Source organism: Periplaneta americana, chromosome 1 (assembly GCF_040183065.1).
Source record: "Periplaneta americana isolate PAMFEO1 chromosome 1, P.americana_PAMFEO1_priV1, whole genome shotgun sequence".
In the NCBI taxonomy this organism is placed as follows: domain Eukaryota; kingdom Metazoa; phylum Arthropoda; class Insecta; order Blattodea; family Blattidae; genus Periplaneta; species Periplaneta americana.
Window position 1 is genome coordinate 153,171,839 of NC_091117.1, and position 25,257 is coordinate 153,197,095.

The 25,257-nt window shown below is 36.4% G+C and overlaps 1 protein-coding gene across 3 annotated transcripts in view; it reads left to right on the forward strand.

Moving 5' to 3' along the window:
- spdo (sanpodo) overlaps positions 1-25,257 on the forward strand; it is a 78,660-nt gene that overhangs the window by 27,142 nt on the left and 26,261 nt on the right. For 2 of the 3 annotated variants that reach the window (XM_069829819.1, XM_069829824.1), the window contains exon 1: positions 18,898-19,328. The exons of the other annotated variant lie outside the window; for it this stretch is intronic. The gene's annotated coding sequence lies outside the window, so the exon portion shown is untranslated. Of the gene's footprint in view, positions 1-18,897; positions 19,329-25,257 lie in introns of those variants that run through there. 3 annotated transcript variants of the gene reach the window in all.

Below are 25,257 nucleotides of genomic sequence, written 5' to 3' on the forward strand. Positions count from 1 at the left end.
TGGAATCTCGTTGATTTTTTCACGGCTTCCTTAATGTTACTTGTATCAGGAATGCAATAAGTTTCGTGGAGTAGTAGACTTTACTTAATTTTTGCAAATATTTAAAAACAATAATTAACATTGCAATTTAGGTGAAATTGCAGTGGTAAGTTTCCAATTTATAATTATTACTATGTTAAACGTCTCTAAAAATAATATATTAAAAGCCTAAAGCAGTAAAACGAATGTCGCGCTTAAGCGGTAAGAAGAGGGAAATTGTTATGTGTGTTACGTTAGGAATACTGAATGTGGTATTTCACACTTACCGCGTATTGGTTCTGTGCGGAAAACAAGCAAATACGCACGATCTCGCACAAAAGTTCTTCTTCTCATTCTTTACGAAACCACCTCTTACTGCTTGTAGAGACAGAGTTTGTAGAGCGGCATATGACTACTCTTCAACCCCTTTCTTCCCCGCCGAACAGCGCGCAACGTTGATACCGTGAAGGAAGAATATTAAGAGTCCCAGTTAGGGACTGAATTCGCTCCCGGTGCCCAATCCTGGTCTACATGGTGTATCAAAATGAAAAATAACATCACCCATGCTCTAGTGTCTAGTCCAGCGGTTACCAAAACTCGAACTGCAGTGATTACATGCGGCAGACAGCCTATGAAGTAAGGAGACGGAGGAAAGATACTTGGCATGAAAATTACAACCAGTGGTGGTTCCTGTACTAACATCTTCATCAACCCCGTGGATAAAAATCTCAAGCTTTGCTGTATCAGTAATGTCACTGCTGTCATCAGGAGCCAGTGAATAATATACGATTTTTTTTTTGCTTCTTTTCGTAACTTCCTCTTGAACATAATTAGGAATTTTCTGAATTTTTCTCTCGATACTGGGTAGAGAAATTCGTAGATTTTCAAAATTAAAACTTATGAACAAATTATTTAAGCTATTTTAATCATTACTCTTGAGAAATTGTGTTCTAGTAAAAGGCTTTAGAGCACGAGATATTTCAAACCCCATTAGGTAGGTGACTTCCTTACATTTATTTATGTCCTCTTTCTCTTCCTGGCGTTGATTTAAGACTTATGACAATTCCTGGCGTTTAACAGTTCGTTGGCACATAATATTGAATCAGTTTTTCTACAATATTACTATTAAATGAATAACTAATAAGTAGTTACCCTCATCTAAAGATTAAGAAGACTAAAATTGACATAAAATCTAGTAATTTATCCTTCTAGGGAGAAGATCTAAAAATATCAATATTCATGCACGTACAGAAGAATTATGGAAACATATACTTAGCGGTCAATAATAATAATAATAATAATAATAATAATAATAATAATAATAATAACAATAATAAATCATACATTATTCAGCGTGGCAATTAATGTTTCTATATACTCCTAATTGAACCGTTGAGCAAAGTAAACATATTACATTTTGTCCGACAGCACAACAAAAAAGTTCTCCTTCTCATTCTTTACGAAACCACCTCTTACTTCTTGTAGAGACAGAGTTTGTAGAGCGACATGATACCGTCAGTTCTTGCTCTCAGTACGTGAATGAAACACACAGCAACATACAGGAAACTCCTCGTACCCGTTTGAATGTCTGTGATTACATGATATAATCACGACACCCGCTTTGGTCACCTCTGATCTAGAACAGTAAAATATGCTATGGAATGAGCCCATAGCCAGAGATAGGGAGGAACATAGGCAGCACTGCCCCCCAGGTCAAAATGATACAGGCTACTGTCTCGCTCTAGCATTAGGCCTAGGTATGAACAAAGCATAATTCCGAAGAGTTATAATAAGTTTATTGGCAAATTATTATACAAATAGCATACATTATGTGATTTGTGTTTTTATAATATGAGTAAGAAAGAACTGAGACAAGCCTAGAACATTTTCTAGAGAGAGTTCATTCATTTCGCTTCATGTGACAGTGAGTTCGCGAAATATCCATTCCTTTTTTAAAAGTATGAAACAATGTGGAAGTGAACTTATAGTAATAATGAAAAATGCCCTAATATTATGACACAAGTGTGAGTGTTGGTGCATATTAGTGACAATACAAGTGTTAACAAATGACCAAGTGGACAAATATGAAGCATCCAACTAGTACAGAATCAGTGATGGTACACTTCTCTAGTTCACACAAGGATCTTAGGATCCTGTTAACAGAAACAGAAAACGTTTATTTGATATAATTGATATTTTGCAGTATTTAGTTAAGCAAGGTAGGGGAGAGTCGGGTAGTATCGGACATCGGGTAATATCGGACAGTGAGTTTCTTTCATCTACCACACGATGATGGTACCTGATTGACATGGTTACGTTTCTGTGATGTCGCATAGAGAAACGTAACCATGTCATTCAGGTACTACCATATGGTGGTAGATGAAAGAAACGCACTGTCCGATATTACCCGATGTCCGATACTACCCGACTCTCCCCTATATAAGTTTCAGAGGTCATAATGAATGTTTATTTTGACTGTGTATGTATAATATGTATTTGTCTTTGTATGTGCGTGGCTACATTGGTATTCCCATGATAAGAATACGTATTTGTAAATTAGTTTATTTCACATTCCATTGTGCCTCCCCACAAGGAAATCGTTCTTTCTCCGCCTATGAATGGGCCAATCAGTTGGGAATTCTATTTTCCAACACAAAAGTTATATCTGTATTCACCCACATCCACGAGGAAGCACTCCAGAGACCGGTTGAAAATACTGTCAGGATCAAATCACTCTCTCCTACAAGATGGATCTACCGAAGGTCACATTGTAAAATTCTGAAAAATTATCATTTGGTTTTTGAAGCATTGAAAAAACTATCAGAAGAAGGTTATGAAGAAGCCAGTGGTCTATTCATTGTCTTTGAAAATGGAGTAACATATCTTGCTCTTTTGATAGAGAAACAGGTAATTGATGTTCGTGAACTCTTGAGCAAGCCTTCCCAGGGAAAGAGGAATACTATGACAGGTCTTATTAAATCTGTTGAAACCATTGTTGATGGTATGGAATAAATTGACTTAGGTCTAAGTTTCAATCTATTTTGAAAGACTGCAAAGGGAAGATTAAGAAGCTTGCTTTGAAAGCCATAAAAAAAAATTTGATGCAACAGCCTGAGTCGCATGAAGAAGATTTACTGGCTTTTAAGGAACCCGGAGGTTCATTGCCGCCCTCACATAAGCCCACCATTGGTCCCTATCCTGAGCAAGATTAATCCAGTCTCTATCATCACATCCCACCTCCCTCAAATCCATTTTAATATTATCCTCCCATCTACGACTCGGCCTCCCCAAAGGTCTTTTTCACTCCGGCCTCCCAACTAACAATCTATATGCTTTCTGGATTCGCCCATACGTGCTACATGCCCTGCCGATCTCAAGCGTCTGGATTTAATATTCCTAATTATGTCAGGTGAAGAATACAATGCGTGCAGTTCTAGCAGTAGCAGTCGTGGTGGTGGTGGTGGTGGTGGTGGTGGTGGTGGTGGTGGTGGTGGTGGTGGTGGTGGTGGTGGTGGTGGTAGCAGTAAATTTGAGCTCTTTCGGTGGATATTGTAATAATTACAATTCTTTATTTAATGTTGCTATTAAATTACAAATAAATGTTATTTCTTATGTGTTTATAACACAGCAGAGTAACCATGGCCAACGGAGCACAAGTAGAACTCGTTGGACTCCGGTTCGAGTCTAAACTACGCCTCCAGGTGTTGATTAACATATTTACCGTACTCAATGCTGTGTGCCCAGTAGCGTCTCGTAGGAAGACAAGTAAAGTTTAACAGTGAAAACGTAACATTTTGACATATTAAATTATTCTTAATATAGGTCTATGCCGCATCACACAAACGACGAATACATTATATGTTTTTGAAACAATGCAAAATACGCTAGATATAAAAGAAACAAATATGTTTCCATACGGCATTTTAGCTTTCACAGTCTCCCAAGCAATCGCATAGCTTGCCTGGATAAATAGATACTGTTTTTTCGCTTGCGAAACATCCTTAGAAAGAGACATATTTGTTATGTTCGATTAGATTTGCAGATAGAAATTATCCGTCCACAAAATGATACTTTCACCAAAAATATATGTAAATTACTCATTTTGTTGGCCTGAACATACTCGTATATACATTACTTCACAAATTAATACACCAGAATCTGCATAGTTTCACTATGAAAACTGCACCAATGTTTGGCTCCATCTACATTATGTGAACAGCTTTTTTGCAGATGAAGCTGGCTAAATCAAAATCGAGATCCAGCCCTACAGACAAGAATCAGCTCACAATTGCAATAGTTGATATTATTCCCGATTTCAGACAACTACATTTGCGGAATGACGATGAGTAATTTGATAAGATATCAGAAGAAGATATCAGATGATAGACGACATTAAGATATGTGGATTATATGAGGAGATTAAAGCCTTGGGTTTTTCTGAACCGACGCATGCGTCGGTTCAGAAAAACCAAGACTTTAGGGGAAGGCATAAAATAGGAAAGATAGAAGAATGCTGGGTTTGCAGTGAAAGACCTGCCCATGGGCAGAACACAAGTATTTATGTGTGTATGAATGTATGTATGTATATAATTATGTATGTATATATGTATGTATGTATGTATGTATGTATGTATGTATGTATGTATGTATGTACGTACGTACGTACGTACGTATGTATGTATGTACGTATGTATGTATGTATGTATGTATGTATGTATGTATGTATGGGCTATTCCATATGAAATCGATCAGTAAAAAACCTCGCATTTTTTATACCCTAATTTTTTCCCTATTTATGCAAGGTGCTGAGGAGAGTGCATTTGCAAAAATATACTATCGAAAGTCAAACGGTTTTCGTATTGTTGAGCGACAAATTTAGCGTATTTTAGAAAAACAAGCATCTTTCAGCGCTCAGAACTCTGGAACTAATTACTACAGAACATTGAACGAGAGCTCATTTTGAAGTTGACATTTGGTAGGTTATGATAAGAAGTAATCCTTATTTTTATTGTATACAGAGAGAGATATAATCTGATTTTACTTACTTTTAGGCTGTTTGCCCATTTGTAAAAATATAAAAAAAAAATATTGAGAAAAAACCTTGCATTATTAAGAGGGATTCGGCATTGTTTGCTTAGTGTCACGACAATAAGTTTCGAGGGTATTAAATAAATTATATTCACACGCCTAGACTTGAACGGCGCAGTACAGCTCGCACTGGCCGAGAGCGTTGGGCGTCATTTTACTCCTGTGTTTATGAAAGCCTGTGATAAAGCTAACCCAGCTATGCGCTAGTAAACGAAACATCACGTATTTGTCTCCTGGCCTTGCTTCCCTCGGCTAGATCCCGCCTCACAGTCAGCTGGTTAGCTCACGCGCGTACTATTTATTTTCTTTATTTGATATTTTCAATATTTTCTTATCAACGGTGCACCAGTAAAAAATGTGTTTATTTGTACTTTCAATGCAGAATCTAACCATATATTTTAAAAATATTTTTTCGTGAGCAAAGGCGCCTTAATGAAGAAAAATCTAAATTTCTCCATTTCCATAAAAAGTAAGAAAAACTGTTTACATGTCAATATAAACTAACTTTTCAGCATCAAAATAAACCAAGATTTTGATCATTGGATGAAAGGGTTTCGGAGCCACAACAGTTTAAAGTTGCTAATTTTATGAAAATACGATAAATTTAAATATTTTTAATTTAAATACTATGAAGTTCTGATGCCTCAAACTTTGGACAAAGCATTGTATCACAGTTGTCTACGGATAGAAAAAGTTTCATTGTATTTAAAAATTGCAAGGTCAATTTCTCTATATTTCGGTCGATTTGAGATTGAATAGCCCGTATGTATGTATGTACAGTGAGTAATCAAATTATTAGGGACACTTGGTAAAAGTATGAATTTCATCTTCAAATTCACATAAAACACAAGTAATTTGGATTGTCTCAACTGGAAAAGCTTTATTACTCTAAATAGTGTTTTATAAACAATATTATTACATATTTAATTGTTAATAATGAATATGGAATGAAATAAACAAGAAAACTAATATTTCGTCACACATCCCTTTTGCAGCAATTACAGTTTTAACTCTCTTTGGCATACTAGAAATGCATTGAAGACAATTGTTTTTAATTTCTTGGCTGTGATACCACATATTGATCAGTTTTTTTATTAAATATTGTTTATTTGTAATAATTTATGAATGAATTTGCCTCTTCATTAGCTCCCAAATATTTTCAATCGGATTAAGGTAGGTCCGAAGAGTTACCAGGCCAATCCAGAACCCTAATTTTGTTATCAGACAGGAATTTTGTCACCTTATTTGCCTTGTGACAGGGCGCAGAGTCGTGCATGAACACAAAATAACCATCTGGAAACCATTCACGGACTTGTGAAAGAAGCAGTTCCTTTAGAACCTTTATGTATTGATATTGTCTCATCATTCCTTGAACAAAATACAGGCGACCAGTTCCATGACCACTAATCACAGACCACACCATGAGGCTTAGAGGATGTTTAACAGTCTTCTACATAGAAAGGCGCTAATGAGAGATGTTGGAATCAACATATCTTTTATGACAACCCGTCGGAGGATCAAATAGTTAGGATTTTCATGTCGCACTCCAACCAAGAAACCGATCCTGAAACCATACATGGTGAAGAAGCGTCTCTCTTGGGCAAAGCAGCATCAATCTTGAACTGTGGATGATTGGAAAGAAGTGAGTTGTTTGTCATTCACATGATTTCTTTGGTAGTCACAATTTTACTTTGTGCAAATGTGTTTTATGTAGGCCTACTGTTTATTTTTTTTTTCAGGTGTATATTTTCAGATGAATCTACCATACAGATACTTGCTGACAAATCTGTGTTCGTTAGAAGGCGAAAGGTGAAAAGTACAATAATGACTGTATTATGAAGACTGTTAAACATCCTCGAAGCCTCATGATGTGGTCTGTGATTAGTGGCCATGGTCGTCTGTATTTTGTTCAAGGAATGATGAGACAATATCAATACATAAGGATTCTGAAGGAACGGCTTCTTCCACAAGTCCGTGAATGGTTTCCAGATGGTGATTTTGTGTTCATGCATGACTCTGCGCCCTGTCACAAGGCAAATAAGGTGACAAAATTCCTGTCTGACAACAAAATTAAGGTTCTGGATTGGTCTGTTAACTCTCCGGACCTTAATCCGATTGAAAATATTTGGGAGCTAATGAAGAGTCAAATTCATTCAGAAATTATTACAAATAAACAATCTTTAATAGAAAAACTGATCAATGTGTGGCATCACGGCCAAGAAATTAAAAACAATTGTATCCAATGCATTTCTAGTATGCCAAATAGAGTTAATGTTGTAATTGCTGCAAAGGGATGTGTGACAAAATATTAGTTTTCTTGTTTATTTCATTCCATATTCATTATTACACAATTAAATATGTAATAATATTGTTTATAAAACACTATTAGAATAATAAAGCTTTTCCAGTTGAGAAAAACCAAATTATTTGTGTTTTATGTGAATTTGAAGATGAAATTCCTACTTTTACCAAGTGTCCCTAATAATTTGATCACCCACTGTATGTAGCCTATGTATGTATGTATGTATGTATGTATGTATGTATGTGATTATTCACACTCCAACATTTTCTCTCCAAAGAACATATTATAACTGTTGACTTTTACACAGCGTTATGCAAATTTGAAAACATTCCTCTCGATATTTTTGAGATGTATTTTCAATACCCAACTTCAGTAATGTGCCATCCTCAGGCATGACCTTTAATTCCATTATGAAGCAGATAACATATTGTCGTGGAAGAGGACAAGCAACTAGTATGTAGGCCTATGCAGTCATGTTGTGATGGTTCTGCACAGATGGGCCGAGGGTGGGATAAATTGTTTTGAGGGAGTGTTGGGCAGCCAGCTGCAACGCCAGGAATGCTGGATCTCTCTATTGGCTTATGAGAACAACTCATCCTTCACGATATCTGATCAGGAATTCGTCAGATGTACAAACTTCCACGTGTTTCAATACAGTCCGTGTGCAGAGATACTCAATTACCACCGAGGCATTCAATTGTTGCTATGCGGTTGTCATAAACACGGACGACGTCAATCGTAAAGCTATGGAAGTAACACGACGGGAAACTGTACAATGCAAAGCAACACTCGTGTTACGAAATTGTTTCATTCAATTAATCCACGTGTAATTAAACCTGGATGAGTTTTGCTTTTGCAGAAGGAAACTTTTCATCTCGTAACTGTGAGCAAATTCAGAAACTTTTATATAATTTTGCAATTAAAATGAAAATAAAGTGCTATGAAATGTTCAAAATGTTACGTGTGTCGAAAGCACTATTTCAATGGTATTATGGCAAGGCGTACATTATTCCGAAAGCATATATCAGGTTCGAGAGTTGTGAAACATTTCTATGCACCGTACTGACATTCCTAACTTTGCGTGTCCGTAAACCGTTGTAAAAAATTGCTACTGTATATCATGTGTTCATTAGAGGATATATTTGAATGTAATCTGTCACATTTAAAAAATCCAGTATCAGACTTTAGTTACTTTTATGTCCCTTAAAGTTTATATCATGAAACAATATTTATAATTTTCACTGACCATCCTACAAACTTACTAATTCTACGTCGAATGCATTTGAAAATTAGGCCTACTTGAAGAATACACAAATCCGCCATTCTTAAGTGTACTGAAAAATGAATTCCTAGTGAACATTGCCATTCTCTTCTCCATTGTACTTTTATTTATGACCTATTTAATCTCGTTTTCTATTGTGCTTAATTTTTCATTATTTCATCCTTCATTTTATTTTATTTTAGTAGGTTATTTTACGACGCTTTACCAACATCTTAGGTTATTTAGCTTCTGAATGAGATGAAGGTGATAATGCATGTGAAATGAGTCCGGAGTCCAATACCGAAAGTTCCCCAGCATTTGCTCATATTGGGTTGAGGGAAAGCTCCGGAAAAAACCTCAACCAGGTAACTTGCCCCGAACAGGAATCGAACCGCGCTAACCGTTATTCCATAGGTGTGGACTTTCCTCATTTGCTCTTTCATATCACCCCTTATCCATGGATCTAAGACTACGACGAAGTGAAGAGAAGCGACAAGAAGCATTTGAAATATCGATATAGAGAAGAATGGAGCATGTGAAATGGACAGACATAATAAGAAACGAAGCTGTGTTGGAGAGAGTTGGTAAAGAAAGAATAATGCTGAAACTGATCAGAAAGAGAAAAAGGAATTGGTTGGGTTACTGGGCGAGAAGAAACTGCCTACTGAAAGACACACAGGAAGGAATGGTGAACGGGAGAACAGTTAGTGGCAGAAGAAGATAATTATGATTGTGAAATGAATCCGAGGTTCAACGCCGAAATTTACCCAGCAATGCTGCTTCAATTCGTTGAGGAAAAATCTAAGAAAAACTTTTCTCAACCAGGATTTGAATCCAGGCTCGCTCATTTCAAGTCAGACATGCTAACCGTTACTCTACAGTACCAGCGGTGGGACTCCAGTGCCTCTTATGTAGATCTATAAGAATCCACAACCATTGCCATATAGATCCCAATCTACGGACAAACCGCGAGAAACGCCCACCATTGCGGACGATCGATTCGGCGTCATGCAAACAGAAGTAGTGGCCTATTTTTTTAGACACAGATGATAATGAAAGGGAAACTGTAAATGTTGACAGAATGACAGTGAAAAACGGGAGAATTCTGAGAAAATTACAAACTTGGGCTTTATCCGTCAACTTCGATATTGAACTCGGCCCGAAATAATAAAATATCAAGTTAAAATATCTCTGGAACTGTGTAAAGTACAGGAAGCTGTTATAGCGGTACAGATATTAAATAATAAAATATGAAGTTAAAATATCTCTGGAACTGTGTAAAGTACAGGAAGCTGTTATAGCTGGACAGATATTAAATAATAAAATATTAAGTTAAAATATATCTGCAACTGTGTAAAGTAGAGGAAGCTGTTATAGCTGGACAGATATTAAATAATAAAATATTAAGTTACAATAGCTCTGGAACTGTGTAAAGTACAGGAAGTTGTTAATTGGATAAGAGAATAGGCCACAACTATAGCTCAGACGGTAGATTGTTTTCCTGGCCTTCCAGAGTTTCGCTCGGGTATGGGTTCGATTTTCGCTTGGGCTGTTAATTTGGTTGTTTTTTTCCGAGGTTTTCGTCAAATGTGAGGCGAATGTCAGGTAATTCATGGCGAATCCTCGACATAACCTCGTCAAACACCATCTCGCTATCACCTTCGACACTAAATTACACAGTAGTTGATACAGCGTCGTTAAATAACAGATTAAGGGGAAAATATAATGAAAAGGAGAGAAACGAGGAAGATGGAACGAAACATTTAACAACCATTTATAATTCAAATTAAAATAGCGAAGCAGATATGGGGAAAGGCCTAGTATGAGCTAAATATGGAGACGTAAAAGGAAGAAAAAGAGATGAAAGAAAAGCGCAGAAAAGAATTAAGAATAAGCAAGAGAAGAGGAAACAAAAGTATTACAACTGAGATGGAAAAGAAAAACGGAAAATGAAGGGCACGAAAAGGAAGAGAGGAAGTAGGTTGAGAATGAGAAAAAAGAAGAAAATGAAAGGAAAATGAGAGGAGCTTAGAAGAAAGGAAGGGGAGAAAAAATATGACAATTACGAGTGAAAGAAAGAGGGAAATTAAACGGTCAAGAAATGGGTAAAAAGGACAAAACGACAATGATAACAACGGGAGAGAAAAGGAAGAGGGCAAAGCAAATTGGATAATGAAGGGAAGGGAAAAATTATAAAACGGGGAAAGAAAAGAGATGAAGATGAAGAAAAAAATCTGTAGAGATGTGGCAAATCAAGAAATTTGCTAATGTTATTCTGGTTATGTGCAGGCTTATGCAATACGAACGGCGTTGTTATTAAAGTGGGCTCTCTCCACGCGTGGCGGATCTACTTAACTTGTGGCTTGTGTGTTTGTTTCGGAGGCCGCCGCCTCCGCTGGGAATAATTATCAGAGTCCTCCAGCAGCTACGAGACGGTGCCATTCGCTTTGTCAACCGACTGTATACATGTGGGGAGGGTGGCGTGCACAATCCAGAACCCCCGCCCCGCGCTCTCACCTGGAGCATCGTCGGCACGAGCCAAGATCCAACGACCATTTTGTACACACTGAGATGAAACAGTCGACTGAAAGCACAATGTGGGCGGGTGTGTGCTTACATGTTTGGGCAGGAAAGTAAGTTACTGTTTAGGGTATGTGGGTTCTATGTGTCAAGCGCTAGCGCTCGAGTTTTCCATCCAGGCAGCCCAGGTTCGATTCTTCGCCGGGTCGTGGTGAAATTTATGGTAGACATAGACGTTTCAGACTGGTTTTATATTAATTATATAAGAAAACGGAAAGTGGGAGTATCCCGGGAAAACCTATCTACAACGTCTGCTTTGTCCACCACAAATTCCATCACGACCTGGTCGGGAATCGAACCCGGGTCGCCTGGATGGAAAACCAGCGAGCCAGCACTTCAGCCACAAACGTGACTATACAGAGTGGATGTGAACTAACCTTGCATGTTGAAAAGGACGATAGGTTACGCTTAAGTAAATAGAAAACCTATATTACGTTTTGTGATTAAATGCACGGTTAATTAGAAAATTAAGTTTGAAGTTTCAACAGTCCGGCAACATCGCTGCTAGCACACTCTACTCGTGATACAGATGTACTCGTAAGAGCAATGAACTCGGTGTGACTCGAAAAGTGAGCTGTTCTCTGCCTCGATGTTGTTGCAACCTACTCGCATCGTGCAGTGGCTTTAAATTAGAGTTTTTTTTCATTTTGAAGAGTCGGTGTAACCGATAAGCAATTGAATAAAGTGACTATAGGTTTAATCGGTCACGTAAGCAAACAGACGAACCCATTGAACCTATAGTCACTTTGAAATTAGAGGTTTTTAAAATTAAATTTACACGAAAACCGTCCAAGCTATTAAAATACGCCAGAGGGATAAATTATTCTTTATTAGATTTTCTATCAATATGGACAAAAATCACGATCCTACTCGCAATAGTTACCGAATAAGAGGTTGTTAAACATTTGAAAAAATAATTCTTTTCTGAAAAAAACTATGAACTTTCCACCAATATGATGAAGTAGTTTTTGTTACATACAACATGAGCTATTCAATCTGAAAATCTGCAAGGCTATTTCACTTCCACCCTGTATATATGGTAAACAAGTTAGACTGGCACACAGGTTGGGAGGTAAACATGTAGCGATGTGGGTAGTTAAATATGTGGGAATATTTGTTTCTGGAATCGGAGGACTCCTTATAGCCAAAGAAATTAAATCTCACGTGCATTAAAAAACCGGAGGAGAGATTATTGCTTCCCCTTCTAAAAACTTAGAAATAGTACCCTGGTTGATTTTGATTCTTAATTTATAAATATACAAATTGCTGTACTAAAATATCCACATCAATTTAAACAAAATGATTTATCTATTGATCATATAGGCCTACTAATATTTTAGTTTTTATTTTCACGAGCATGTATAATCCATTCATAATCATGCAATTAGAATATTTATCCTAACAGGTCAACAACTTAATATTTCTCTATGCCAGATTGACTTTTAGTACTGTATTTTACATTAGTAACAACGAAATTTTAATAGGTATATATTACTGGGATTCTTTTACTACTCGCCTAAATAGAAAATATCAAACGCAAGCTTATTATGGTGATATTAGCATAAACTTCTGTCCAGTGACTCCAAGAATAGTTACAAAAATTGTGATTATTTCAAGTCTCACAATTTATATTCCAGACGACAAAAGTTTGATGCTCTATTTTTACCAACCTGTGAATCTTATAAAGGTGCGGCAAAACATCCTCCCTAATTTAAAGTTTAAATAAAGAACAGATAGATCAAAATAAGGAAACTGTATTAATATGAATTGTATCTAAACAGTGGGAAATTTAGGTTTACATGCGTTGCCATAGCGATATCAAATGACATGCGCAAAACAACAAGAATTGAATAGGACATTGAATACACGGAATTGACATTCAATTAGTGCAAACTGTAATCTGTAACGAATTCCAACTGTGCCATGGACGGGTGAAGAACGTGCTTACGCTGTGGTATCGTATCTGGTAAGTGGTAATTTCGTTGTCGCTGCTCAGATGTTTCCCGGACGCTTAATTTCTTCACGTGGCGACGTCCCCTGGCCAGCACGATCACAAGACCTTGCACCCTGCGATTTTTTTCTATGGGGGCAGCTTAAGGCTGAGGTGTTCAACCATCGGCCGAAGACTTTGCCAGACCTAAGAAATGCAAACAGGAAGAAATTGGTCTTATTCCTCAAGAAATGCTAGTTAGAGGGATTCAGAATTTCCGAAGTCGCATTCAACAATGTATTGATAGTGAAGGACACTACTTGAGAGACACGTTATTCAAAAAATTGAAAAATTACCACTGTTAAGATACCATTCATATTAATAAAGTTTCCTTATTTTGATCCATCTGTTTTTTTATTTAAACTTTAAATTAGGGAGGTTGTTTTGCCGCACTCTTTATAAACAACATTACCGGTAGCTTTGGCGTTCCCACGAAAGGTATGAGAAGTTACAATCTTTTCTACGACAGAAATTCTAAATAGGCTATATTTTCCCTGTTTCCAGGTGTAATAAAACTGCCTACTTGTACAGCAACAAAATTCGATCCGTTTACTCCATAAATTTAGAATTTGCATATTTGTAAGGTATTTACTATAGCTTAAGTATTGTTGTCATTATCACTGTCACTAATAGTTGTATTATTATAGTAACCTAGTACTAATCTATTACTTACTAAAGCTGTTTACTAGCAAATTAGGCCTAATATTAATAGACAAATATAATAATACAACGTTGATTATTATTGTCTTTTCCGTTATATCGAGAGACTGCTTGTACGAACTAAAAACTGCTGATCCTTTGAAAACCTTCAATACATTTGCTACCTTCACTACAAAGCGAGTGTCGGAGTTCTCTGTATGCTATATGTGACTCACCAACAGACACTCTGTCTGCATTAGTCGGACAATACAAAATAATGACGCAATGAAAATTTCTATTGTCAAAATGACAATCGAGTTAGCTTCAAATCCCGTAATGAAATATCAGACTGCAGCCGCGCGCAATATTAATTAGCAGGATGAAGCACAGAGCGCTATCTACATTGCAAATAGCGCGGGTCGACTCTCGAGATGGGTAATTTCACTGGAGTTGGTTTCCGTCGAGTCATTTCCGGAACGATAGCGTATTCAAGTACTTTACCGCAGTGCCATGATTAACATCGTGCACCCGATGCGCTTGTATAGCATCTCTAGATAACATGACGCGTGAAAATATTATATACCTTAGGTATTATTCTACTTATATTCTTCTTCTTCTTCTTCTTCTTCTTCTTCTTCCTATTTAAATGCAGTTGTCATTACTACCTTCTTCTCATTGACTAAAATTATTATTATTATTATTATTATTATTATTATTATTATTATTATTATTATTATTTCTTCATCACCATCCATTTCAACATCGCACTATCTTCATCGTTATAGTGCTCTTCTTTCTCTCTTCTTCGTCTACCTCTCAATTACCATTTCTTCTTATTTTTCCAATCTACCGCCATTATTAGGGCTCGAAAATTGAAGACCTATAAATTGCCTAAAAAGACCTTTAAAAAGACTTAAAGATATCCTAAAAAGGACCTAAAGACTGGAAAATTGAACATAAAAGGTGACTCAAATTCATTAATAATTTCAGTTTCAATTACATATTTAATGGATATAATGTTTCAGAAGTACAAAATTCTGGTGGTATAAAACATACAGTGCGAAAAACACTATATGAATGAAATGCTTCTTCTTTCAGACATTATATATATTTTTATATTAACATAATTTGAAAAAGGAATTACGTGTTTGTTAAAAAAAAAGTATTTGAAGAATTTAGAATGAACGGTTTTTGCCACCTAGAATGAATTCGGCGAACCCGCAATGGACATCCTGGAGAAAGAAATTGAAATTTATATAACTAGAGCATCTAGCCTAACCACACTAGGGTTATAGAAATTGGACTTAGGAAACTTTACCTCAGTTAGCATTGCAGTATATTACAATAGTCATCTCCAGGTTCTTAGGTGTAAAGGATCGTCGGTTTTCTGACAGCACGTTGCGAAACATCGAGTAACTTCTCTCCACATCAACGGATGTCATTGGTGCATAGCCTACTTGAAGCAAGCGAGATCTCGTGATGAATTGTAAAAATGGCAGTAAAAATGCAGTCGAAAGAAGCTGACGTTGCAAAAAAAAATGCCATTAAGACCTAAAAAAAAAGAGGCTAAAAAGGACTAATAAGCCGAAAAATGCAGAAAAAGGCAAAAAAAGACAAATAAAATCCACATTTTCTGGCCTACAATTACCCAAAATGAACATATATTATGTTGGGCCTCGTCTTTGGACACTCGAAAAAAAAAAGAAAGTATTTTTCCTCAACTTCCGACCCGTATCCATTACCATAATTGATTCCTAGGCGGTATTCCCCGATCTAATCTCCATTACTTCTACCACCAATTGGTTGACGAGTTGGTATAGTGCTGACCTTCTATGCACAAGGTTGCGGGTTCGATCCCGGGTCAGGTCGATGGCATTTAAGTGTGCTTAAATGCGATAGGATCATGTCAGTAGATTTACTGGCATGTAAAAGAACTCCTGCGGGACAAAATTCCGGCACATCCGGCGACGCTGATATAACCTCTGCGTCGTTAAATAAAACATAACACCACCCGCCACTCGCTATCATCATAATCATCATCATCATAATCACCATCATCTCTTACTTCATCCTCAGTTTCTTAAATTTTCCGTCCTTTTGCTCTTCTCTTCCTCCACTTTCTTTTTCTTCTCTTTTAAGGTACAGTAATATCAGTAACAGAAGCAGTAACAGTAGGCCCTAATATACATCTTCGATACTAAGTTGTGGGCTCAAATCTGCCTTTGGCGTGGATGTTTATCAGCTGTAAATGCAATGTCCTGTTTAAAAAAACTGAAATAATAATAATAATAATAATAATAATAATAATAATAATATTAATAATAATAATAATATTATTATTATTATTATTATTATTATTATTATTACATGAACTTTAAGGCTTTCTCGGTAAGTGTATTCACAAGTCTTTCGAATATTCCACCATTCCGCAGCGTACTGGGACTTAACATCCCTAAAGTTTAATAATAGCATATAATTATGTTTCATCTTCAGGATAAACATCTAGGTTATAGGTTATAGCTAGACTTGAAGAATTAGCCCATTTACTCAGCTGGGCACGTTATACCTAGTTATTCAAGTTTTTAATAGGTTATTTAACGACGCTGTATCAACTGATGGAATTGCTGATAACGCGATGGTATTTGAAGAGATGAGGCCGAGGATTTGCCATACATCAACTGACATTCACCTTACGGTTGGGGAGAACCTCGGAAAAAACTCAACTTGATAATCAGCCCAAGCGGTGATCGAACCTAAACCCCACCCGAGCGTAGCTCCGGATCGGCAGACAAACGTGCTATCGCCTGAGCCTAAACACAACAGTAATACTGTAGTAATAGTAATAATAGTAATGAATTCATGGTAGGCACTATAGTAATAAAATGTAGCATCTTCCATGTATTCTGTCGTTTTACCAACACAACTAAGAGACATTAAGGCCCAGTTTCACCAACCTTTATTAAATATTTAACATGTCGTTAAGGCAGTTTAACAGTAAACTTAACGGAAGATATGTTTCATCAACTGTTGTTGCTGCTAACATCATGTTAAATCCACTGTTAAATTAACATAGCATACTCACGTAGTTAAATTCTTAACATCCTGTTACAGCGTGAATCATGGCTGCCAGGGAACATATGTTACACGCCGCATTATTATATCGAGACATATTTGCAGTGAAAACAATTGCTGCAATCACTGCTTCAGCATTTAATATTAACACTGCATCCACAGTAAAGAGAAGATGTGTGCTTATTAACGTAAACATTTCTGTGATTATTATTCCGTATTAATATACAGATATAATTGCAGATTTTCAAAACGATATTTCTTTACATCACTCATTTAACAATTCACATGTAATTATGACTAATGACATGTGAAGATGGGTATATAAGATATGAAAATAATGTTAACGCTTACCATTGTAATATTCAGCATCACAATTATCTTCATTTTCTATTGGTTCTATTTGATCCTGGATAATTGAAAGAATCTTCGCACAAATATCAATTTTGAGAGTGAAAGTACCACCATCAGTTTTAAAATGTTCTACTGTATCTTGTGCATGACCCATCTTAGCATTTCTTTTAATATTCTCAAAATATTGATTTGTTTCATAGTTCGCGTTCTCACATCCAAATGGCGATTGAAAATCTTGGGTTAAAGAGACCAATGCTTGTTCCTTTTTCCTAATGAAAGTTCTATCACTACGTTTGAGTTCAATTGCTAGATCTATTAAAATAATTATATTTCTCATATGAGGTAAAACTACTGCTCCTTACACGTTTCTTTCTCTCGATTTCCATTGTAATAATGTTAGTCTTCAATACTTATATAATGTAAAAAATAAAATTTTTCTCTAAAACAAATGACTACACCAATTAAAGGCACATTCAGTAAACTTTCATACAATCACTGCTTCTTTGATTCCTGTTACATTACTCCTAACATCATATTACCTAACCAAAGTACCTCAAATGATTGGTGAAACACTATGGGTGCTATGCATAGACATTTCGTTAGCCCGCGCTACGAGCGTGCTAAACTAGCCCCGGCTATCGACTGATTACTTGTACAGGATTCATATCATATCGCTAACACTGGTTTATGAATATGAAAAACGTTAGTTCGCTGATCATCCACCAGAAGCCCGCGCTAAGAATGTCTATAAATATGGCCCTATTACACTAACAGGTTGTTTAATTTTTAACAACAGTTAAAGGCTGTGTGATGTATCTTGTCTCACTGTGAAAAGAGAGAGAGGAGATATGTCTTACTTCGTCTGTGTTGTTATGGGGATGGGGGAGTGGAGCGGTGCCGTCCGTCCATCCATCCAGTGGTGGAAGGGACTAGTTGATAGATTCTGTAGCACAAAATAAAATAAAATGTCTCTCTTCGTACTGTGTAGTTCCGTCACTAAGCTTGTCTTTCAAGAAACTGAGTTCCGGCAGCCTATAAAATAACAAGATTTTGAAAGGAATCCTGAAAATTTACAACCCCCTATAATCTCCACCCTCATTTGAAGGGACTTGGTTTTATTGCTACTGAGACAAGATAAACCTCACCAGGTATAGTTAAGATGCTGTTAGCGTTATTTTAACGAAGCTTGGTGAAACTGGGCTTTAATGATTGTCTTTTAAATTAACAGCCGATGTTTTCATGTGGGGGTATAATTTTCGCAGGCACGAGCCATGGTAACGGTTGGCTAGGAAACGGCTGCATCATAGGGGTCGTGATAGGCTGGTAGCACGTGCTCGCTGTCGTTTGTTCAAATCCAAAATAGATTCTGCACGTCCCCTCCTAACAGCCACCCCTTGTTCCATATGTTCCATACTCACCCTTCACAAATATTCAACAGATAAGGGGGACCTTTAAACCCCCCTTATCCCACTTTACCTCCCCCCTCTCTCTAAGCTTTTCTAGTCGAGTATTAACAATACATCCTACCACCATCTTTCCCCCCACCTCTGCTCAATTTAAAAGCCACCATAATAACAGAACCAGCCATGTTAAGTTGCATACTGGTCCAGTCTTCAATACACGGGCAGAAATTACGCACTGGTCTGTCATAGCGTCGGTTTATTCGTCAGTGACTCTCGGAGCCAGGAGGCGGTCTTTGCGAGCAGAGTCAACACACCTGGTTGCATCACATTTCAAGTTTCGTATTTCCAAGGCAATTTCTTCACCTCTTATTGCTCCGAGTTTCTAACGTACTTTGAGCTACGAAATGTTCTGTATCAACTAAACTTTATAGTGAACAAGTTCTTTTGTGAACAATTTGCTTTGGTAACATCATGAAGTGAAAGAACTGCGTGTGTTTGGTGTAATTTTTATTCAAGTTATAATTCTGGCTTAAAATGTAAAATCTTGCACAGAAGTGATTTACATTTCTGGACGATTGTTTTCAGTGTGATAAACGTCATTGGAATAGATTGCTGCCTCATAATGTAAGTGCTGATATTAGTTTGGAAGTTTCACATAATGGTAATGTATAACAAATGCCACTTTAATTTGCAATTTCAATCTCTCAGGTAAACAAAGACAAGTGTAAAAATGTAACTATAGCTAGAAATATAGTGTGTTCTGGGATATGCATTTCAGTTTAAAACGAAACAATGACCTATTTCGTAAACATTATTTATAAATAAAGATATAATTTTTATACGCCATGCAGGATATAGAAGTGGAGTTCAATGCTCTCATGACCTTGGCACTAGGAGATTTTGTGGTCGGGACCACGCTCCGGCTGCCTTTTGTCCCCGGGAAAGACCCGGTATTCAATTTGAAAGGCTTAGTAGACTTGGAACCTTTCTGGAAATTCTGGCACCTCCACTCAGGATTGAACCTGGGACCTTCCAGTCCGTAGCCATTCTACCAAGTGAGCTACCCGGACTCCAAACATTATTTAAAATTATAATTATTCCTCTGATTAAATACGTCTGAGCCTGCCGCGGTTTACACAACGCTAAACCGCTAATTTAAGGTTGCATACAAAGCAAGGGGATGGGTTCGAATCCCTCCTGGGACAGGAATGTTTACTTGTTTCCAATGTAATTCTCTGTTGCCTTAGAAATCTGGCGTCAACTTGACCCAAATTCATGAGAGTTCCGCCATATATCCATCTAGTATCAGATCGAAATAACTCAAAGAATGGGCTGACAATAAAACCTGATGGGAGTGTAATAGATAATATCGTAGACGTTCAACAACAGTATTGTGATTTAACTATCATTTTCATTGTGTGATTTGAAGTATCTCATTAAAATCAGTTTTTCCATTCAGACTAAGTTTTAATACAGAGAAAGGAATCTTACAGTGAATTAATAAGATTGTGCATTTCAAGAAAAAGTGAAAAAATTCTACACAATTTCTAATAAGAATCATCGTTAGCCGAACAGTTACAGCATTGTCTTTCGATGCGGAAAACACAGGTCCAAATTCGAATTGTCTCCAATTATAATATGTGGGAAACTAAGATGGTTGCACACCTGTGGAGGAACGGTTAACGGTGGGTCCCCCGCCATTGTAAGCCAGCGCTTTCTCAACTGAGCTACGAAGGCGGTTGTATGTGAATGATATTCTTTGCGATAAGAAATTCGTGACTCTAACCATACTGTATACAAGAGAGGGAACCACTATTGCAGCTATGTCAACTACTCGTATCATGCTGGACATGTTTCACAGCAATATGGTTGTATGTGAATGATACTCTTTGCGATCAGGAAATTCGTGATTCTAACTATTCTGTATACGAGAGGGGGGAGACCACTACTTCAGCTGTGGAAACTACTCGTATCATGTTGGACATGTTTCACAGCAATATGGTTGTATGTGAATGATACTCTTTGCGATCAAGAAATTCGTGATTCTAACTATTCTGTATACGAGAGGGGGGGGGACCACTACTCCAGCTGTGGAAACTACTCGTATCATGCTGGACATGTTTCACAGCAATATGTTTGTATGTAAAGATACTCTTTGCGATCAAGAAATTCGTGATTCTAACTATACTGTATACGAGAGGGGGACCACTACTCCAGCTGTGGAAACTACTCGTATCATGTTGGACATGTTTCACAGCAATATGGTTGTATGTGAATGATACTCTTTGCGATCAAGAAATTCGTGATTCTAACTATTCTGTATACGAGAGGGGGGGGACCACTACTCCAGCTGTGGAAACTACTCGTATCATGCTGGACATGTTTCACAGCAATATGTTTGTATGTAAATGATACTCTTTGCGATCAAGAAATTCGTGATTCTAACTATACTGTATATGAGAGGGGGACCACTACTCCAGCTGTGGAATCTACTCGTATCATGCTGGACATGTTTCACAGCAATATGTTTGTATGTAAATGATACTCTTTGCGATCAAGAAATTCGTGATTCTAACTATACTGTACGTATACGAGAGGGGGACCACTACTCCAGCTGTGGAAACTACTCGTATCATGCTGGACATGTTTCACAGCAATATGTTTGTATGTAAATGATACTCTTTGCGATCAAGAAATTCGTGATTCTAACTATACTGTATACGAGAGGGGGACCATTACTCCAGCTGTGGAAACTACTCGTATCATTTTGGACATGTTTCACAGCAATATATGTATATGAATGATACTCTTTGCGATCAAGAAATTCGTGATTCTAACTATACTGTATACGAGAGGGGGACCACTACTCCAGCTGTGGAAACTACTCGTATCATGTTGGACATGTTTCACAGCAATATATATGTATATGAATGATACTCTTTGCGATCAAGAAATTCGTGATTCTAACTATACTGTATACGAGAAGGGGACCACTACTCCAGCTGTGGAAACTACTCGTATCATGTTGGACATGTTTCACAGCAATATGGTTGTATGTGAATGATACTCTTTGCGATCAAGAAATTCGTGATTCTAATTATACTGTATACGAGAGGGGGGGGGACTAGTAGTCCAGCTGTGGAAACTACTCGTATCATGCTGGACATATTTCACAGCAATTGAAACGGATGCGAAATATCGCTCGAATGTTTGGACAGCTGCAAATGGTGTTCACATAGACATCTACTAAGGCGTGTCATTAACTTCTGATATATTTTTGTAATCTTATGTGAGTTAAAGAAAGGTAACTTAGTTTTGTTTCATACTTAAAAAGACAGTAGGTACCGGTACACTGAAATCTCGGAAATCCTTTTGCGATGACCCAATCATTTCGACTGCAAGACTGCGCTGCGCGAGAAAGTGTGAATGGAACTTGATTCGTTTCTTAATAAAACTTTATCACTTTTTCAATGCAACTTGATTAGATTTTAATAAAACCTGATTAGTTTTGAATAAAACGTGTTTAGTTTTTAATGCGACTTGATTAGTTTTTTAATAAAACTTGATTAGTTTTTAATGCAACTTGATCAGATTTGAATAAAACTTGATCAGTTTTTAATAAAACTTGATTAGTTTTAAATAAAACTTGATTAGTTTTTTAATAAATCTTGGTTAGTTTTTTAATGCAACTTGATTACATTTGAATAAACCTTGATTAGTTTTGAATAAAACTTGATTAGTTTTTTAATAAAACTTGATTAGTTTTTTAATAAAACTTGATTAGTTTTAATGCGACTTGATTAGTTTTTTAATAAAACTTGATTAGTTTTTTAATGCAACTTGATTAGATTTGAATAAAACTTGATTAGTTTTTTAATAAAACTTGATTATTTTTTAATGCAACTTGATTAGATTTGAATAAAATTTGGTTAGCTTTTGAATAAAACTTGATTAGTTTTCAATAAAACTTGTTTAGTTTTTAATGCAACTTGATTAGTTTTGAATAAAACTTGGTAAGTATTTCAATGCAACTTGATTAGTTTTTTAAATAAAATGATTAGTTTTTCAATGCAACTTGATTAGGTTTTAATAAAACTTGATTAGTTTTGAATAAAACTTGATTAGTTTCTTAATGCAATTGCATTAGTTTCTTAATGCAACTTGATTAGTTTTTAATGCAACTTGATTAGTTTTTAATGTAACTTAATTAGTTTTTAATGCAACTCGATTAGTTTTTAATGCAACTTGATTAGTTTTTTAATAAAACTTGATTAGTTTTCAATGCAAATTGATTAGTTTTGAATAATACTTGATTAGTATTTTAATGCAACTTGATTAGTTTTTTAAATAAAACTTGATTAGTTTTTTAATGTAACTTGGTTAGTTTTTAACCAAACTTGATTAGTTTTTAATAAAACTTGATTACGGTTTTTAATATCTTAATTACTTTTAAATATTCTAATTATCAAATATAAACATCATCATCATCATCATCATCATCATCATCAACCTTGCAGGGATTAGGCATCTTTCCAGTTCCGTCTTCACAGTGTTAGGACCATCTTTTCCTCGGGCGCCCTATATCTCTCCTTCTTTCAGGCTGGTAATTATTTACAAGGACTGGGATTCTTTCATTATTCATACGACCCAAATGGTCTCTCCAATTATCCTTATATAAAATATAAACGCGAGTGTTATATGTCTTGAATTTAACGATATTAAAGTAGGGCTTCACTAATTCAAACTGAGTGGGGCCCGAATTTTTAGTTATCTCAAATTCTATTTCTTGATATATTATTTTACGTTTAAATTCCCTTAGTATAACGCATATTATTTCGTTTCATTTTAATTTAACATCCTGTAATTTTTACTAAACAGTGCTGTAGCTTATTGTTTGTAATTTTTGAAAAATTATTTGTAGAAATGTTCGATCCGAACCTCATGGGAAGTTTAATCTTACGAGCATTTGCTCATAATGGGTCGAGGAGAAAAACCGGAAAAACCCCAACTAGGTAACTTGTCCCAACCAGGATTTGAACCCGGGCCCGCTACAGCATGATATCTTTTTTATTTTTTGGGGATTATTTTACGACGTTGTATCAACATCTTAGGTTATTTAGCGTCTTAATGATATTAAGGTAATAATGCCGGTGAAATGAGTCCGGGGTCCAGCACCGAAAGTTACCCAGCATTTTCTAATATTGGGTTGAGGAAAAACCCCGGAAAAACCTCAACCAGGCAACTTGCCCCGACCGGGATTCGAACCGTTAATAATAATAATAATAATAATAATAATAATAATAATAATAATAATAATAATAATAATAATAGGTTTGTTCCAGCACAGTTCAGAATCGATTCTGAACTGCTTGCTCATGCGCAGTAGTCAAATGTGTGTTCCAACAAGACTAGAACAGATTCCGAACCGATACTGAACTCCCAGCTATCTGTGCCAACGTGCTTTAGAACTCGTTCGAAACGATTAAGAGCAGGAACTGGGAATACTGAATTGCTGATGTATGCGCAGATGGTTTAATCTGAAGTTACGGGTAGGTTAAAATGCTTCGAGACTAGGCAGGCTAAAATAGAAAAAAATAGTCCATCATGAGTGATTTGAAAGGTGACAGCGACATATTTTACGAAAAATTCAGTTCGTATGATAAATATATAAGAAGAAACTACGAAGGCCATGAAAGAAGAGTTAAAGAAACGTTCCAACAACGTAAAATCCCGAACTAGTTCTGACACCATACAAATCTGGCGCATGCGTCGAAAGGAGTTCGGTATTAGTTCGGAACGCGTTCTGAATTGCTTGCTGGAACAAACCTAATAATAGCAATGAGACGAAAACTTAACATTGAACATGAAAGTTATTCAGTCATCTCCAAATCCTGGAAATTGTCGTCTCAACGAGAAAGAGCGGAAGTCGTGAGCTAATTGCGGATGTCTGGCGCATCATGCATGAAAATTAGTTTTGTAATTTAACAAACCTACAGCAGCGACCTGCTTCCGATACTAAAAACAGGCATTAATAGTCACTGTGACTGCGATATTAGCGATGTGTGGGATAAGTGAGAGTAAAACTTCGCCAGGTTTACAGATTGAATAGGTGGGTATATGTCTCGTATTTCCCAATATTTTAATCACAGAAATTTATATTTTCCTTTTCGATAATTCTGCTCGTATGTAAGTTGCTGTCCTTCCTACTGTCTTCTCTCAATAAAGTGACGAAAGATTTTTCAAGTCTAGATTAGATATAAATATAGGCCTACTATTTATAATAGTCGTCTTCGGTGATCTAGAATTTACCATGCCAATTGTTGGATCCTAGTTACATGGGTCCAAACCCTGCCGAATTTGATGCATTTTAGAGGACGGTAAAATTAATGTTTTGCATACTGTAGCTTCCCCATGGAGAAAAACGATGCTGTAATTTACAGTTCCTTATAAGGGGCTTCAGGCGAAATTTATCCGCTATCTTTCGTCCATGTTTAAGTAGCACGATAGGCCCATACTGCGTGTGGGTTATTCCCCATCTCAAATCCGTAATATA